Source organism: Gossypium arboreum, chromosome 1, assembly GCF_025698485.1.
Source record: "Gossypium arboreum isolate Shixiya-1 chromosome 1, ASM2569848v2, whole genome shotgun sequence".
Classification (NCBI taxonomy): Eukaryota; Viridiplantae; Streptophyta; class Magnoliopsida; order Malvales; family Malvaceae; genus Gossypium; species Gossypium arboreum.
This window is the reverse complement of record NC_069070.1, coordinates 43,170,604-43,187,758: the sequence shown is the minus strand read 5'-3', so window position 1 is coordinate 43,187,758 and position 17,155 is coordinate 43,170,604. Positions and strand designations below refer to the sequence as shown.

Genomic DNA, 17,155 nt, shown 5'->3' with positions numbered 1-17,155 from the left:
CATTCATAATTAAGCAAAGTTACATGAAATCCTAGAGATAGGAAGACATAAATCTGCCTGATTAGAGCCAAATCTAATAAGGGAATCTATAGATCGACTTACTGCGACAATAGGGGTTTTACTTAGAAAGAGATTTCGATTAATCAACCTAGAGTCAGTTATTTTTAGTCTCAAAAGGGATATTAACATAAATCAGGGATTTCTACGAAATAAGTCAAGTGAATAAATCGTCTAATTCAAAGGTAATAAGTGAAGTCTAGGTGGATTCTTTCTTGGGTATTGTCTTCTCCGTTGGTTTTTCAAAACTATTTTCCAAACTTAATCTCTATCGTAATCTTAGCTAATTAGATAATTAGTTTTAGGTAAACATTCTCTTAATTTTTAGACTAGATAATAAAAAGATAGTAATTACTTGTACTTTTAGTCCTCGTGGATACGATATTTTCGGTCTCATCATAACTATACTACTATTCGATAAGTGCGCTTGCCTTAAGTCGAATTTTTAGTTAGTTTAGAGACCATCAAGTTTTTGGCGCCATTTCTGGGGACTAAGATATTAGGAATGCTTAATTTTTATTACTTTATCCTTTTTTTTATTGCATTTTAATTTAATTTTTAATTTTGCTTAAATTTCTAAATTTTCTTTTATCTACTTCTAGCAGGTTTTTATAGTTTATGACTAGAAGAAAGTCATCAGGACCTCTACTTTTTGATAGTGAGATCGAAAGCACAGCTCGCAGAAACCAAAGAGAAATAAGGCGAAGCCTTCAATACATAGAGGAAGGGCAAGAGGACGAGATTCGTACCACAACCGAGGAGATGGCTAAAAATCAGAATAATCCGCTACCTCCTCTGGTTGCTGCAAATCCAATAGATCAGAATCCTACTCCTCGTACTATGTATGATTATGCTAAACCTACTTTAACAAGAATTGAATCGAATATACTTAGACCTACTATTACTGTAAATAATTTTAAACTGAAACCTAACACGATTCAAATGATACAACAGTTTGTTTAGTTTGATGGTTTGCAGGACGAGGATCCAAACACTCATTTAGCGAATTTTCTGGAATTTTGTGACACCTTTAAGATCAATGGCATTTCTAACGATGCCATTCGCCTTCAGTTGTTTCCCTTTTCATTAAGGAATAAGGCTAAAAAGTGGTTGAACTCGTTACCACGAGGGTCAATCACCTCTTGGGAACAAATGACCGAAAAATTCTTACTTAAATATTTTCTGCCGGTTAAAACGGCTAAATTGAGAAATGATATCTTTTTCTTTTGTGCAGATGGATTTAGAAACTCGTTATGATGCATGGGAGAGATACAAGGACTTATTAAGAAGGTGCCCTTACCATGGGTTACCTCTATGGCTGCAGGTTCAGACTTTTTACAATGGTGTGAACCCCTCAACAAGACAACTGATAGATGCAGCCGCCGGTGGAACTTTAAACAATAAAACACCTGAAGAGACTTATGAATTTATTGAAGAGATGTCACTAAATAACTACCAGTAGCAAGTCATGAGAACGAAGCCGACAAAAGCAGCTTGTGCTTTCAACCTCGACGCAGTCACTATGCTATCGAACCAGGTAGAATTTGTAAATAAAAAGATTGATGGTTTGTATGGTTCTACTTGGGTACATCCAGTGATGAGCTGTTATTCAAATAGAGGAGGAGTGCACAACACAGATTATCCATCCTTCAAGCCGACACTGAGGAGGAACAAGTCCACGATTTGGGTAATCATTCTAGACCTCAAAATAACCCGTATAGTAACACTTATAATGCATGTTGGAGGAATCATCCCAATTTCTTGTGGGGTGGTCAAGGAAATCAATGGCCACAACATTCCTCAGGCTTTCAACAACCACCTTACCAACACAAAAAGAAATAGAACCTTGAAGAGATGCTCACAAAATTCATCTTGGTGTTAGAAACTCATTTTCAGAATATCAAAATAGCGCTTAAAAATCAGCAAGCATCGATTCAAGGGATCAAAACTCAAATAGGACATCTTGCTAAGTTGATCTCTGAACGACCACAAGGTATCCTACCAAGCACAACTGAAACTAACCCAAAGGAGCAACTTCATGCCATTACTGTCCACAATGATGAAGGGTTAGTTGAGAAGGAACCGAAACCGAGGCAGGACCATGTGGTAGATAAAGGTAAGGTTGATGTAAGTAATGGTACTCAGAGACCAGTAAGCAAGGAGTATAAACCTCGTGTGTCATACCCCAATGCAACAAGGAAAGACCACACAAACGAACAATTCGGTAATTCCTTAAATTATTAAAAAAATTACATATTAACTTACAGTTTATTGAAGCTCTTTCGCAGATGCCAAACGCAATGAAATTTTTAAAGGAGCTCTTGGCTAATAAATGAAAGTTAGATGATGCTTCACACGTGGACTTAAACGTAGTTTGCTCAGCCATATTACAAAATAGGCTACCCAAAAAACTGAAAGATCCAAGGAGTTTTACTATTCCTTGTTTAATTGGTAATTTAAATATTAAGAATGCATTGTCTGATTTAGGGGCAAGTATTAATGTCATGCCCTATAACATGTTTAAACAACTAGGTCTTGGGAAACCCAAACAAATTAGGATAAGCATTTAATTGGCAGATAAAACAATTAGATTTCCTAGGTGTATTAATGAAGACGTGCTTGTCAAAATTGACAAATTTATATTCCCAGTTGACTTTGTTGCTCTAGACATGGATGAGGATAGTGACGTACCTCTAATTTAGGTAGGCCATTTTTAGCAACTGCTAGAACTATCATTGACGTTGGCACAGGTGAATTGATACTTCGTGAAGGAGGTGACACGATTAAACTTTAAGCTCATGATTCTACTAAAATATCTAGTAATCGAGATGATTGTTTAAGTTCTGGTAATTTTAGTAATATTACAAGTCAAACTTCTTTGCAGGAGCCCCCTAGGAAAAACGTGATGGAGCTTCATTCTAAGCATGCCACAAAAACAGAGCGACTCACGAAGAACGAAGGCTTCAGATCAATGAACTAGACGAATGGCGAACACATGTCGAGGGGAAACCAAATGTACACGATGAATCACAGTGACGCCATGATGAGAGTAGGAATGAAACAAAGCAATTTAAGGTTAGGGATAAAGTATTGTTAGATGAAAAGGAACCCCGAATTGCTACTTTAGAGCACAATACAAACAGAACAATTCCCTTCATGGTACTGAAATCCTTCCCACATGGTACAGTCGAGGTACCACACACGGAATTCAGAACTTTCAAGGTAAATAATACTCGACTCAGACCTTATTTAGACAAAATTGATAGTAGAGTTGAGGAGTTTCAACTCCTCAATCCACTGTAATCACATAAAATTGAGGTAAGTCGAGCTTAGACTTTAAATAAGCATTTCTCGGGAGGCAACCCGAGTACCAACACCACTAACTAGTTTATTTTAGCTATTTTTTCTATTTTTTTATGCAGGAATAGTGACCCACACGGGCGTGAGACACGGCCATGTGGACCACATAGGCGTGTCCTGGGCCGTGTGAAAACTGCAGCTAAATTTTTAAAATTTTAAACAAGTCAAAGAGTTACCCAGGTAAGGGACACGGCTGTGTGTTTGAACACACGGGAGTGTGGGATACCACACGGGCGTGGGAGAAGCAAAAAACAAAGACCACGGTCGTGTGAACCACACGGCCTGGGCACATAGGTGTGTTCCCAGGCCGTGTGATGAATGGACATAAAATTCCTGTGATAAACACGGGCTAAACTCGAGCCATACGGGCGTATGACAGGGCCGTGAGGCCCAACACGGGTCCTTAACACGACCATGCCCTTTTTTTTTAAACCCCACAACCCTAGCACTTTCTTCTTCTTCTTCTCAAATTTTTTTTCCCTAAAACCCTAGCCGCCGCAACCCCCTTTCCCACCGTCCAGCCACCACTAGCTCTCCCTCTTCTTCTTTTCTTTTCCTTCTTCCCCATCTCTTCCTTTCATTTTTTTCCTCTTCAACCCCTCATCACACCCATAACCTGACCCCACAGCGTGGCGCACGAGCCCCTCACCACGCTCGTGTCCCTCCCCGTTCACACCAGCACCATCCACCACAGGCCGCACCACCGACCACCACCGTGGTTCCCTTTTTTACCCTTACCTCTATTTTATTTCTTTATTTCCTTGGTTATTTGGTATTTTTTAGTCCATTTTAATCTTATGAAATATTTCTTTATTTATTTATTTTTTGTAGTAGTCTTCATTAGTAGTTATCATCATATTTGTTCTTATTATTCTAATTATTCTTTTGTCTGCTTCGTTTATCGACTCTTTCATTTTTGTTCTTTATTTTTTGTAGCCTACTTTATTATTATTATTTTTTTAGTATTTCTATTCTCCTATAATTGCATTCATTTGTTTAGTTAGATGTTTGTCATGATTTTTTTTTCCTTCTTTAATGCTATTTCTATATCCCTATTATTCTAGTGTTTGCTTTAATTAGTGTTAGCATATATTTCTATTTCTAATAATGCTCTTTCTTTTTCCTTTGTCTTTTGACTAAATATTTGGTGATATCTGACTTCTGTTATTTTTAGGAACACAATGACAAACACACAAGGTAAAAAGACTGTAGTCCCCACTTCAAAAAAGCGAAAGGGTCCTAGCGCAACCTCCTCGAGCGCCTCGACTGAAGCTCGTCACCCTCTACTTCGATTCTCGTCAAGCCCACAAAACAACCTATTTCAGCTTCTTCGAGTACGACCATTAGGAGTGGGACATTGTATTGATTGGGCCACTTTGGAGCAGATCTACCTTGCTCACCTTATTCGATTCTATCTCGATACTGCCCCGTGGGATCGGTTCTTTGCAATTATCAAGCCCACCTATTCAGAGGTGACCTTGGAGTTTTGCATTGCGTTCCATCTACAGTATTTGATGAATACACATGACGAGCCTGGTACTATCATTTTTAGACTTGGTGGACTCGTCAGACACATGAGTGTACTAGAGTTCGGAGCTGTTTTGGGCCTCTACACGGAGGAGTTCATGGCTTCCAAGAATTTTTTACAGCTTCACCACCACATACACTACTTTCCCTCTTGTTGTTGGACCGACCGTACGGCGAGTACGGTTCCCTATGATGCAAGTCGCACAAAGGCGTCTTCTCTTCCTCTAGCACTACGCTATATCCATGCCATCCTAGATCATACCTTAACTGGGAGGAGAGAAAGCACCGGCGTCATTAGCACCATCAATGCTTACTTTCTATGGAGCATGGCGATTGGTCATGTATTTGATTTGGCATACTTTATAGCCCTTACTTTTTGCCACCAAATGGACTGCCATAAGAGGGGTCCCATTTGCCTTGGACCCTATGTGACTCGCCTCGCTCGACACTGCAACCTTTTCGAGACTCTAGAGACGTCATCGACACTCACACTAGTAAGCCAGATGTCTCCCCAAGGAATATCTAGCATGATCCATATGAGGATGATAGAGCGACACCGTGGATTCGACCCTCCTCAGTACAGACTCGTTCAATCTGATGATCAGGATGAGCCAGAGGACATTACTGATGATGTCCCTCCCCCTCATGAGGAGCCACCCCCCACCACCACCGAGTCAACAACCTCCAGCTGGTACTTTGACAGATTTATCTGAGCGATTCACTCGCTTTAAGTAGCAGTGATTTCAACGATTCGACAGCATCGGTGCCACTTTTCGACAGATTTGCCACCACCTCCACATCTCTCCTTCGGCACCGTCGACCCACGAGGCATCTGATAATGAGGACCTTTGAGTCCCTTTATTTTACTATTATTTTTATTTTTATTTTCATTTCAATTCTATTTTGTCTCTTTTTTTTTTATTTTTGAAGACTTATGATTCATATTTTGAACCATGTTTATCTTTGTAATGGTTATCAAGTGATCCCTTAATTCTCTTCCACAGTAGTGTTTATTTTCTTATTAGTAACTTAGAATCATGCCTTTTACATGGCTTTCTCCACAATTCTTGCTTGCGTTCTTTCAAGGATTTCATCCAAAATTTCAAGGCAGTTTCACTTCTCTCCCTCTCTTCTGATATTCTACTTATATTGCTATTAACTATTTTTGTACATTGAGGGCAATGTACATCTTAAGTGTGGGGAGGTTATTTATGTGATTATTAGAAAAATCCCTGAATTTTTATCTTGTTCTCAAATAATTTTCTCATATTACTATTAGAATGAATCTTGATTGACTTATGATTTTTATTGATATGTCTTGAATTAAATCATAGGTAACTGTGCATTGATTGTTTAAACTTTGAGATATTAGAGAATCAAGCATGATAAGTTGACTTTTGAGAAGTAAAATTGCTAGGTTGTTTACTTGAATTGAGGTATTATCTTGAAGTTTTGAATTTACAGGTTGACATCAAATACCCATAAAATTCGTGAGATTTTGAGGCTTTTAGAGCATATATCCTTCTTACTCACTGATTTTTTTTATGAGTGTGTCAACATTGAATTGCTATTCTAGAACTTGCATCGATTATACATGTCGAAACCACACTTTTGATTTGATGTACTAAAATGATAAAGGCACTTAGGTGTTAGCCCATTTACCCCATAAGAAGCCTACCCGCATAATTGACACCTAGTGAACCCCTTTGGGCCTTAACTATTATTTCTTGATTTTCCCTTAATATTAACCCACAACCTAACCCTTTTTGATTCATTAAGGATTTCTCCCTTTTTATTGACTCCCTTTTTATCGAGATTTAATTTGATTAGTTACCTAATTATGTTTGTTCATTCCAGTTGCTGAATTATTTTTCGTTATGTACTTTCCATTATTGTTCTTATTCTTAAAAAACAAAAACCGTATATTCATTCAAATTACATATTGTTCTAAAGAGCTTGGATAAGTTATCATATTGAGAGAAAAGCTCCCGTTAGTGTTAATTTTGGCACTTGTTTGTAATTGAGTGATTAGCTTTATTTTTCTAAGTTTGGTAATCTATTAAATTAACCTCGATTCTAACCCTCTTTTGCAGCCTTTATCCACACCTTTAACCCAAGCCCCATTACAACCCTTTTAAAGACCTTTTGAGTTGTGTATCATTTCATTATAGTGGTGGAGATTTGATTTTCATTCAAGCCTATGGTAATAAATTTTCATGTTTGACTATTGAGTGCTTAATTATTGAACCTTAAGCACTTTGAGTGATTTGAGTGAATCATTGGTGAGGATGTCAACTTTGTTAATTTGGAATTAAAGGGTGATTACTTAGATAAAGGGGGATACCTATGATTTTATGATTGAAATGCTCAATTTGGATTGTTTGAAACTTTGATGTTCTTTTAGTTAAGCTCTTAATGTATGATTACTTGTAAATTATTCTGAACATTATTGATGAGAATTATATGTTGAGAAGGATTTATTTTAATTGTGAGTTAAGGATTTTGCTTGAGGACAAGCAAATGCTTAAGTGTGGGGATATTTGATAAACCATAATATATACATATTTTTACCCCATGATTGGCATATTTATGGATGATTTTTCCTTAGTTTCATTGAATTTGATGCTCCTAATCTTTTAATTTCATGTTTTATACCCAGAAAAGCCTAGGATAGCAAAAAGAGCGAGAAATGGGCCAAAAATGGACAAATTGAGCCTAAATCAGTGTTTCACACGGCCTAAGCACTTCCACACGGGTGATCCACACACCCGTGTGTGACACAGGGGTAGACCACAAGCCCATGGGCCATGGCCGTGTCAACATTAATCCAAGTCAGAATTGCACACGGCCTGAGCACCTTCACACGAGCGTGGCACACGGCCGTGTCCCTATCGAGCCCAAGTATAGTTCTAATCGAAAAAGGGCACTTTGGAGGGTTTTGAAGCATTCTAAAGCTTATATAAACACCCTAGAAGAGGATTAAAGGCGACGCGCAGAGTAGAAGGCAGAAAAGTACTCAAGAACAGCCATCGAAATCACCTTGGAGACAAGATCTACATCAAGACTGAAGATTTCCATCTAATTTCCTAGAAGTTCTTTGGGTTTCTTTATGTTTTGTTATTTTCCATACTTTGAGATGTTTTCCCTTATTATTATGAACTAAATTCCCTAAATACCTAAGGGAGATGAAACCTAAGACGAATATTATTACTCTTTGATTTATATGATAAATACTTGTTCTTATTAATATTCCAGGATATTAATTCAGGTCTTTGATGTGCTTATTCAGTGGAGGAAAAGTCTGTTTAAGAGTAGATCATTCATAATTAAGCAGAGTTGCATGCAATCCTAGAGATAGGACAACATAAATCTGCTAGATTAGAGTCGAATCTAATAAGGGAATCCATAGATCGAGTTAATGCGACAATAGGGGTTTTAATTATAAAGAGATTTCGATTAATCAACCTAGAGTCTGTTGTTTTTAGTTTCGAGAGGGATATTAACATAAATCAGGGATTTCTACGGAATAAGTCAAGTGAATAAATCGTCTAATTCAAAGGCAATAAGTGAAGTCTAGGTGGATTCTTTCTTGGGTATTGTCTTCTCAATCGGTTTTTCAAAAGTATTTTCCAAGCTTAATCTCTGTCGTAATCTTAGCTAATTAGATAATTATTTTTAGGTAAACATTCTCTTAATTTTTAGGCTAGATAATAAAAAGATAGTAATTACTAGTACTTTTAGTCCTCGTGGATACGATATTTCCGGTCTCACTGTAACTATACTACTGTTCGATAGGTGTGCTTGTCGTAAGTCAAATTTTTAGTTAGTTTAGCGACCATCACTCTCTATTGGAGCGCATTCAAGAGGGATTGTCCCATGATCTCACAACCAAAAGTTTGATCGAGCTTACCAATGATGGGAAAACAAAGAGATTTTAGCTTGAGGGAGAGTTACTATACACTGAGGGGGAATCGCCTTTATGTGCCTCAATATGGGAAATTGCATAAGGAAATCATTGAAGAGTATCATGACTCGAGATGAGCTGGTCATTCAGGTATGCACCGCACTTTGGCCCTTTTGGAAGATCGTTACTATTAGTCTCACATAGGTGATGATGTGGAGACCTATGTGAGAACTTATCTAGTGTGCCAACAAGGTAAGGTAGAGTTAAAGACTTCGACTGGATTGCTAAAACCATTGCCCATTCTGGAATGCCCATAGGAGAGTGTATACATGGACTTTATTATGGATTTGCCTAAAACTGATGGGTTTGCAGATATTTTATTGTGATGGATAGGTTTTCAAAGTATGGAACCTTTATTCTAGCAACAAATGAGTTCCCTAGTAAGGAGGCAGCTCATTTTTTCCTTAGACATGTGGTGAAATAATGAAGAGTGCCACAGTCTATCATTAGTGATCGATATGGGTCAATTTTGGATGGAGTTTGTAATAACCCGTTTTTAATGGTGTCAGAAATAGTGGTTTCAAGACCATAATTTTGACAAGTGTATTATGATTTTGATATTTATTTAATGTCTACAAGATTATATTAAGGTCGTATTAAAATTTCGTTAAGAAATTTTGATATTTAAATGGTTAATTAGGCTAGAGACCAAATCATAAAAGGTGAAAAAGTTGAGTTCTATTAGTTAAAAGACTCAAATGGCTATGAAAATGAAATTTTATGTACTTGAATTGTAAATATACCAATTAAAGAGTTATTGGATGTTTATGGATAAGTTTTAATGAAATTTTAATCGTTTTAAAAAGCTAATTGGTAATTTGATAATTAAGTTAAAATGTTAAGTAATTAAAAGATGAAAAGATATCATCTTCTTGTTCTCTTTCTTCCTATAATTGTTTCCACCATTAGAGAAAAAATCTAGGTTCGACCAAGCTCCTTTTGATGCATGTAAGTGAATTCAAGCCTCGTTTTTAATGATTTTTATGTTTTTGAGTTTGTTTTAGCTTAATCTAGCTAGCTCGGGGATTAATTTGCAAAATCGTTAAGGGTTGAGGGACTTTCCATGGATGTTTTTGAATGTGTTTCAATGTTAGTTGGTAGATTATTAACTTTGGTTGTCAAATAAACATGTTTTGTTAAGTGATTTTTTGTTAAATTATAATTAGGGATTAAATTGTTAAAAGTATAAATCCATGGGTTTTGTTGTGAATTGGTTGTAGTTGTAATAGCCCAAAATTGGGTCTAGTTGGAACAGAGGTTTCGGGACCACAAAATCTGAGATATAAATAATTATTTTATGATTATTTTGAGGTCTATGATATGATTGCATGATTGTGTGAAAATTTCGTGAAGGAATTCTATGCATAAAGTGCTTAATTCGAAGTTAGGGACTAAATTGAATAAGTTGCAAAACTTGCATTCTAGAAGTTTCTAGTATGAAATTGATTTGAAATATTAATTAGGAGGTCTTAAATAGCAATTTGACCAATTTCTAAGTTATGGACAAAAATTGGACATGGATGGAATTTTTGGAAAGTTTAGTAGTAAGGGTATTTTGGTCATTTAGGGGTAAAATGAATTAAAATACAAAATTAAAAGCCAATTTTGCTCATCTTCTTCACCATGGACGTGTATACCAAGGGAGACTCCATGTCTAGGGTTTTCAAGTTCTTTACGTTTTTGGAGTCTCGGTAACTTGATTTAGCTTATGCTAGCAATAATTCAACCTAGGGTTCATATTTGGAAAAATACCCATAGGTAAAATTTGTGTATTCTGGTGTTTTATGATACAATATGAGGTTTTAAGTTATGTTATACAACTTGTGCTACTCGGTTTTAAGTGAAAACGAGCAAAAGGGCTTAATCGGTAAAAATACCTAATAGTCATAAGTATATGTTAGAGTGAGAATTTGATGTTGCCATAGAAGGGAAAAGTGATCATCATGTCATAAAACATAAGAATAAGGAATGAAGTTTAATTCCCGAGCCTAGGGGAAAAAGTGTAAATATGCAAAAGTTTAGGGGCAAAATTGTAATTTTCCCAAAGTTTGAGTTAAGGACTGTTTTGAATAGTACATTAATTAAATAAGTAAAATATGATGTTTTAGATCCCGGAAAACGAGATTTGAACCTAGAATGAGAGAAAAATTGAAAATTGGGGAAGTTGGTAAAATGGCCGTTTTAATATCAAGGTAAGTTCATATGTATAATAAGCATTAATTTATGCATGTTTCAATGTAAAATTGATATATTTACTATGATCTCAGAGGTGTTGAAAGTATGTAAGTTGGTATGATAATAATACAACAATAATGTCAGTAATTTATATTTGAAAGTTAAATTTGGTGAATTAATTGAATTATGTTAAATTAAATGATTATGGTGCCAAGTTTATGAATTGATTTAAAAATATGTCTATGGTACATGAAGTGCATTGAATTATCATACATAAATGTGATTTCTATGATTATGGATATTATGGGAAATTGTAAGTTCATATGATTTTTAATAAGACAATGTGTAATTTAATGTTATTGCATTGATATTAAATGAGATGTAAGTTTATATGTAAGTAATACATCACTATTACTTGTATTATGATATTTTATAAAAATATTGGAAATATGTTTGTGGATAATTACTTGATTGGTGAAATTGTTCGGAAAGAGAGAGAAATCCCAGTTGAACTTTCGGAAAGATTGGATGATACAGATGGTATGTAGCTAGGTCACATGTATAGTGCTGAGTGCACATCATGTGTACAAGAGAGCTACAAGACATTATGATGTAGCTAGGTCGCATGGGTGATACTATGTGTACATCATGTAGAAAAGAGAGCTACGGGATATATGTAGCTAGGTCGCATGCGTGGTTCCAAGTGAAGGACACCATGTAGACAAGAGAGCTACGAGATAAACTGGCTAGGTCAGATGGGTGGTACTAAGTGTTCACCATGTGTACAAGAGAGCCGAACTATATCATGGGTGGAGCTATGTGCTGAAACCACCAAGTATCGAGGATTGATCCGAAGTGTTCAACGAGAGACTCTCTATGTATTGCTTTGTGAGTTTTGTGATGAATAAGTGCAGGAACTTGGTTATGTGAATAATGTGTTCATTAAGTGACCAGGATGTGGTAAGGTTATAAACAAGTAAGTTATACATAAGGATGATTTTATGGTGACCTTGTGATCATGGGCCTATACTTGTGATGTATGAAATGTGGTGATAATGATTTGTGTTATGTATGTTAAAATGAGGTTAATACAAAGAAAGTGTGAAAGAGTGAATTAGCAATAAAACTGTTTTGGACAGTAGCAGTGAAGTGATTTTGAAAAATCACCAAAAATAGTATAAATTGAATCAGAGACTGAATGAGATATTAGATTAAATCTTAATGAGTCTATTTTCATATAAAAGAAACATACAAAGCAAAGGAGTTCTATATTTTGAGATATTTATGTTTTTGTGAGACTGATTCAGAATGATTACGTGATCCCCTGTTCTGACTTTGGAAAATCACAACAATTTGGAGATAAATAATTGGAGTCTCAAAATTATATTTTTAAAATCCATAATGAGTCTATTTTCAAGATAAATTAACAAGAACATTATCCGATTTCTGTACTGTGAGATAATTATTTTTTAGTGAAGAGAGGTCAGAACTGTCAGAAAGTGAAACAGGGGAAATTTTAATTAATATACTGTACTAATTGGCTAAACCAAAAATTATTAAAATTTTATGGTGGAAATATATGTGAGTCTAGTTTCAAGAGAAATTTACGGATCTTAATTTGGAGCTCTGTAGCTCGAATTATAAATAATTAAGTGACTATGACTCGTGTGGACAGTTTGATGTGAACATTTATTAGTAAATTGTGAAATCGTACTTACAAGAATGCTATATACATTAAGGATGTGGAATGGAGAGGAGGAGGAGGAAAATAAATATATGTGGAATACATGGAAACTATGGTATATGAAATATTGATATAATGAAATAAATGATATGTGCTTATAAGAAAACAAAAGAGAATGTTATGTATCATGACATGTATATATATATATATATATATATATATGACTAGTCTCAATGTAATGCTTGTTGGGTATGGAATTGAATTGAAATGTTTCAGAGCAAACATGTTATTCTCATGATCCGAATCGTGGTATTTTATAAAGATATGATCTAGCTTTAAATATGAATGCTTGATGATTAAGTGAAGATATTTGGTAAGATGATAATCTTGGTATAAATGTATAAGTGGTACTATAATAAACAAGGTAAAATGAGTATGAGAGACACATGTATGATGACATACAAATGCTATGTTTGTGGTTTAATTGAGGATGTTTAATCATTAAATGAATACCATGTTATATGCTTTTGATTTTGTATAAGTGTGTAAGAGATCAAGGTTGACCAAAGCTTGGAAAATAGCCTAGGTATATTCCACACAGGCAGAGACACGACCATGTGTCTCAGCCGTGTATGGAACATGACTTTGGGACACGGGCATGTGGAGCCTTAAAGCATGAAATTTCCAAGATTTTCGTAAGTTCTTGGTTTAGTCACAAACCCTTTCTAAAGTATGTTTTGGGCTCCGTAGACTCAAATAAAGGACTATGTGTAAGAGAATGAACGCTTTGAAATATGAATAAAATTTTATGGCTCGTATTTTAGTTTAATGTTTGTATGTTTGTCTAGTAATGCCTCGTACCTTAGCCCGGCCTCGGATACGGGTAAGGGGTGTTACAGTAATTATGGGCTTTTTCAAGGTCCCTTGTAGCTATGGTTAATATGGATTTAAGTTATGAGTTTAAGGACTAAATTGTGAAAAGTTAAAATGTTATTTTGCATTAATATGAATTATGGATTAAATTGAATACTAGAAGTACTTAATTGAATGAAATTATTTATTTAGATCAAGATAAACCACAATCAAACTTAAATCGAGGAAAAGCTAAAGCTACGGATTAGTTCGACTATACTACTACGACCCTAGTTATTGAGGTAAGTTTGTATGAACTATAATCGTTTTAATGTTAGCTAAATTTGAATATTCGCTATGTTGTTTTAATATAAATGAATTTAAATAGAAATGTATCTATGTTATGATGAATTGATGGATAACGACTCTCAGTTAAACCATAAGAATTCTTACGATACAAACGACATGTCATTAGGGATTTCATGTTTCGAGTGCTGGTCTTGAATGTCCTACCGATGGCTAAGGTCCTGCATTTGTTGTGGATTCTCCACAACTCATGTGAGGCTTCATGTAGCTAACATTTCAACCTGCAACTCGTGTGAGCAGGCCCATTTCACAGCTGTGTGAGCATTGATGTAAAGAAAATGTTATGGTAATATGGAAAGGCACACTATGTGTGAGCATTCCCGAGTATTCGATGTAATTCTATATGGTTCAAAAATTAAGAAAAGGAAATGAAATGGTAAGTATGCAAATGGGATGAATCATGATCTTACAAAAACATTGATGAGTTAAATGATGTGTTTATACATGGAAATCTACTTATCTTATGGTTGAATTCATTTGTATCATGGACAAGTGTACTAACTTGTGAGTTTGATGATGTTGTTTAGGCTTATATTAAGCTTATGGTAATGGTAATGATGTTCTGCTTAATCTATGAATTATGTTAATTAAATGGTAAGTTATGTTTAAGTTTATATGAGCTTACTAGGAACTCGTTGCTTACATAGTTACTTTCCTTTTTTTTATAGATATTCATAAGCTCAACCGGTTGCAAGCTCGTCAGAGACCTATCACACTATCCAGCAACCATTTTGGAAGTTTTTGAGTATCTTGGCTAAGGTTAATAATGGCATGAATAGGATCTTTTATAATGGTAGCTTAAGAATGTGTTAATGGTGATTTGGTATGTTTTTGCTTTTAAGTTTATGTTTGGTTTGATGAACCTTAACACCTCACCAAGTTATGTCATTTTGGTCACTTTTAAGTGCTTGTATAAAAAGTCTTTTTTGGTATGTTTGTGATGGCTTGTAAATGGTCAATTGTGGCATTGTGTGGTATAGAATTGAGCTCGGTTTTTATACTTAGAATATGGAAACATTGATTTATTTTGGCAAATAATGTTTTGGTATAATTTGTAATATCCTAAATTAGGGCTTAATCAGAATAGTGGTTTCGTGACCACAAATCCGAGATAGAAATAATTATTTTACAATGATTTTGATGTTTATGATATGATTGCATGATTGTGTGAAAATTTCGTGATGAAATTCTATGCCTAAAGTGCTTAAATTGAAAGAAGGGACTAAATCGAATAAGTTGCAAAACTTGCATTCTAGAAGTTTTTAGTATGAAATTGTTTTGGAATATTAATGAGGAGGTCTTAAATAGCAATTTTACCAATTTTAAGTTCATGGACAAAATTAGGACATGGAAGGAATTTTTGGAAAGTTTAGTAGTAAGGGTATTTTGGTCATTTAGTTATTAAAATGAATTAAAAACAAAATTAAAAGCCAATTTTGTCCATCTTCTTCATTAGGCCGAAATTTCAAGGGTTATTCATAGCTAGGGTTTGTTTCAAGCTTCCAAGCTCCATAGTAAGTGATTCCAAGCCCGATTTTAATGATTTTACGTTTTGAGATCCCTAACTCGATAAAGCTTATGTTAGCAATAATTTAACCTAGGGTTTATATTTGGAAAAATACCCATAGGTGAAATTTGTGTATTTTGATGTTTTATGATAGAATATGAAGTTTTAAATTATGTTAGACAACTTGTACTACTCGATTTTAAGCAAAAACGAGTAAAAGGGCTTAATCGGTAAAAATACCTAATAGTCACAAGTACATGTTAGAGTGAGAATTTGATGTTGCCATAGAAGAGAAAAGTGATCAGCATGTTGTAAAACATAAGAATAAGGAATAAAGTTTAATCCAGAGCCTAGGGGCAAAAATGTAAATATGCAAAAGTTTAGGGTAAAATTGTAATTTTGCCAAAATTTGAGTTAAGGATTAATTTGATAATGTGAGTATTAAATAAGCTAAATGTGTTATTTTAGATCAAGAAAGACGTGGAATCGACCTCAATCGAGGAAAAGAAAAGATTGTGGACTAAATTGCAAAATCTTTGTATTTTGGTACCAAGGTAAGTTCATGTGTAAATAATGTAGCATAATTGTTATTTTAAGTTATTGATATTAATTATGTGTTATGCTGAATTTTATTATGAAATGTATGCTTTGTGGTTAATTTCAAATAATATGTAAATTATGTGAACTACTTGTTAAATATAATTATTACCAGTATTGATTTGGCATTCTACGGAAGACGGCAAGGATAAGTGTTCGAGGAAAAGCCCGTTTGAACCTTAGGAATAGATTAGGATACAAGTGACATGTCACTAGGATGGTTGAGCATCCGAACTCGTTGAGTTGAGTCCGAGTTCACTTATGGATGCCAATGTCCGAACTCGTTGAGTTGAGTCCGAGTTCGTGAGATGTAACTAGGCATCCGAACTCGTTGAGTTGAGTCCGAGTTCACTTATGGATGCGAACGCCCGAGCTCGTTGAGTTGAGTCCGAGTTCGCTATGGGCGGTTACGTGATTGCTTGATTGAATATGTGGCACTTATGTGCAAGTTATCCATGTATCCGAATTATATTCGATGTGTTCAACGGGTAAAGTTCTACTCAAATGGAGGAAAATTTGAGATGTAAAGAGACGTATTGGTAAGTGATACGAAATGGATATTTTGGACAGGTATGTATTTAACCCTCGGGTTGAGTATTGATACAACCACGATAAGGTAATAAGATGATGAAGAATGATTAAAAATGTGATATGTGTTTTAGTGATGTATGCTAATGTTGACGGTATAACTGTTTGTTATGTTACTTATTATTTGCATATGAACTTACTAAGCATTTATGCTTACTCCTCCTTCTTACTCATTGTAGTTTTGGACAAGCCAGCTCAGAGTCGGGATAGGTCGAAGGCTCACCACACTATCCGAAGATTTTTGGTAAATGGCTTGTAAATTTAAGTATGGCATGTATAGCAATATACCCATTTTGTGTAAATGATCTTATGGTATGGTTGTGAAATGGTTGAGGAAATGCTTGATAATGATAAATTATGAAAATGGTTAGTTTAGATTATGTTTGATGTTAAGGAAAACTATTAAGATACTTAGTGCATAAAACTCATAAAAAGGATGAAATTTACCATAAATGTAATACCGCAGCAACACTAACTA

The 17,155-nt window shown here is 35.0% G+C and overlaps 1 non-coding gene across 1 annotated transcript; it reads right to left on the bottom strand.

The window, feature by feature from the left end:
* Positions 1-1,257: 1,257 nt before the first annotated feature.
* Positions 1,258-1,365, bottom strand: LOC128281993 (small nucleolar RNA R71). The gene has a single exon (XR_008272308.1). It is a non-coding gene; the product is annotated as a small nucleolar RNA R71 (small nucleolar RNA).
* Between the last annotated feature and the right edge of the window lie 15,790 nt (positions 1,366-17,155).